This window comes from Pollicipes pollicipes, unplaced genomic scaffold, assembly GCF_011947565.3.
Source record: "Pollicipes pollicipes isolate AB1234 unplaced genomic scaffold, Ppol_2.1 Scaffold_4881;HRSCAF=5763_pilon_pilon_pilon, whole genome shotgun sequence".
In the NCBI taxonomy this organism is placed as follows: domain Eukaryota; kingdom Metazoa; phylum Arthropoda; class Thecostraca; order Pollicipedomorpha; family Pollicipedidae; genus Pollicipes; species Pollicipes pollicipes.
Window position 1 is genome coordinate 51,234,312 of NW_023596576.1, and position 2,410 is coordinate 51,236,721.

General features: G+C 59.9%; 1 long non-coding RNA gene across 1 annotated transcript; it reads right to left on the reverse strand.

Moving 5' to 3' along the window:
- Positions 1-569: 569 nt before the first annotated feature.
- LOC119101483 (uncharacterized) lies at positions 570-1,544 on the reverse strand. Its single transcript, XR_005094569.1, has 3 exons — positions 1,455-1,544; positions 793-914; positions 570-622 (listed from the first exon to the last, which is right to left on the reverse strand). It is a non-coding gene; the product is annotated as an uncharacterized LOC119101483 (long non-coding RNA).
- Between the last annotated feature and the right edge of the window lie 866 nt (positions 1,545-2,410).

The following is a 2,410-nucleotide window of genomic DNA, read 5'->3' on the forward strand; positions in this document are numbered from 1 at the left end:
CCGCTGGCCGCCCGGAGCGCTGCGCTTGTCCGTCAGGCCGGCGTGGGGCGCCTTCGTCCCCAGAGAGGCGCCGCTCTCCAGGCCGCTGGCACGCTGGGGCGCCGCCCACGGCCCGGGCGCCGCTGTGAACCCTTCGGCACCGCTGGCTTTCGGGGGCCTCTCGTCCCTTCGGTACCGCCGGCTTCGGGGACACCCCTCGCCCCGTTCGGCACCACCAGCCTCGGGGCCACCCCTCGCTCCTTCGGCACCGCCAGCCTCGGGGCCACCCCTCGCTCCTTCGGCACCGCCGGCTTCGGGGCCACCCCTCGCTCCTTCGGTACCGCCAGCCTCGGGGGCACCCCTCACTAATTCGGCACCACCGGCCTCGGGGGCAACCCTCGCCTCTTCGGCACCGCCAGCCTCGGGGGTACCCCTCGCCCGTTCGGCAACACCGGCCGCGGGGATACCCCTCGCCTCTTCGGCACCGCCGATCGCAGGGGCACCCCTCGCCCGGTGTCATTCGAAGCTGATGAGGTTGGCCGGCAGGGGCTGCGCGCGCAGTCCGATGGCCGCGTCGTGCAGCTGCTTCACACCCACTCCTCGGCCTTGCCCTGACTAGACGCGCGGAATTTGTACATGTCACCTGCCGGACGAGACAGTTAACGCGCGGGTTACGGTGGGCCCCGACAGGCGGCAGCACTGCACTGCGCGCGTCGTGCAAGTCGCTACAATGTGGATCTCGTCCGCGTCCGGTAGTACGATAGTGCGCACCCACACAGCGGCCGAGCAGTTCGTGACGTATCAGTTACTCACCTGAGGCGGGGTTCTGCAGGATGAAGGTGTCCTTCAGCCACGACACGTCGTCCACGTGCACGGACCAGTGGCGGATCGTGTGCATCTTGCTCGGCTCTGATTTGAAGTCGCTCCGCTCCGTGCTGCGAGGAAGGGCGTGTTACGTGAGGGGAGAGGGCTGCTGCCGATGACTTGTGGTTGTCAGGTAGCGGTTTGGGATTGACGACGGCATACGGAATCAATGTTAATTAACCATTTAGTGCGCTAGTAGCGCTGTGTGAAGCAAACGCCATTCTATGATTTAATGCTCTCGCCTTGCAGACGAGTTTCAACAATGTATGGAACCAATCTTTATTAACCATTTAGTCTGCTAGTAGCGCTGTGTGAAGCAAACACCATTCTATGATTCAATGATCTGGCCTTGCAGACGAGTTTCAACAATGTACATCATCACTTAGCAGTCTTTGGATCAGAACCTAGTTTTTCCCGCGTACCGACGCCAGTCCGACACCCTTAATATCTAAACACGCAACGTCTCCTGAAGATTCATCGTATACACTCAACGTGAGCAAGGACCATGGCACATTTCAAAATTGCAATCGGGGGCGACGATCCATCCCCGCCGCCCTGCACCTGCAGCGCCCACAATGCCAGCCGTAAAAGACGGCGTCCAGGGCACGTACCACTTGATTTTTTTGCAGCTGAAGTAGACGAGACTGTCGGCCCACAGCTGGACCCAGTAGCGTTGCCAGGTGGCCACGGGCGGGCGGCGGCCGACTTGAGCAGCGTCTTGCGGCGCAGGCAGCCCTGCAGCGTGCAAACGGCGCCAGCCTCCATCACCAGCTCGTCACACTCGCCGTCCCTGCGCACGAGAGAGTATGCCATCAGCTTCCATCACCAGCTCGTCACACTCGCCCTGAATGTGAGAACGACGGTCGAGGATATATATATATATATATATATATATATATATATATATATATATACCAAATTCCTCCTGAACAACCGTCTCTGAACCAGAATAACATTAGGCTCTATTCGCTTTTATTCGGGTTCGGAATCGATTCCGCTCAAATGGAATCAAGTGCAAGTCTAGCAATTAGGGCCGCATCCCCAGCCTATCACTCGCGCCGCCCCTGAGGACAGAAAGGGTCGCCAGGCTCCATCTTCAGCTTATCGTCCTCTCCGGCCCGGATGGCAGGGGGTAGGGGTCAGACCAGGTCACCACCCTCCATCAACAGCTCGCCGCCGTCGCCGCTCACCCTGATCGGTGAAGGCGGGTCATCGAACCCCACCAACAACGACGCATGCTGGTCCCAGCCATGTCTAGAACGGGTGGTCCGTAAATGCGGCAAGACCAGAAACCGCCACCGGCGTCGTTAAAGTAAGCGTGTTAGCAATGCAGCCACACCATACACATTTTACATACATGCGACGGGCGTACATGACAGCCGACCTGTCACACATGGATCTGTCCACATGTTGCTGAACCTGCCTACAGACAGATCTGTCACAGACCATCCAACGACGCACGAACACGGCATAGGCAGCCTGCGAACACGGCACAGCTATCCGACGACACACCGGAGGTCCACGGACTCGATGGTTGTCGCTCGGGGTGTTGGGGCACGCCGACGGC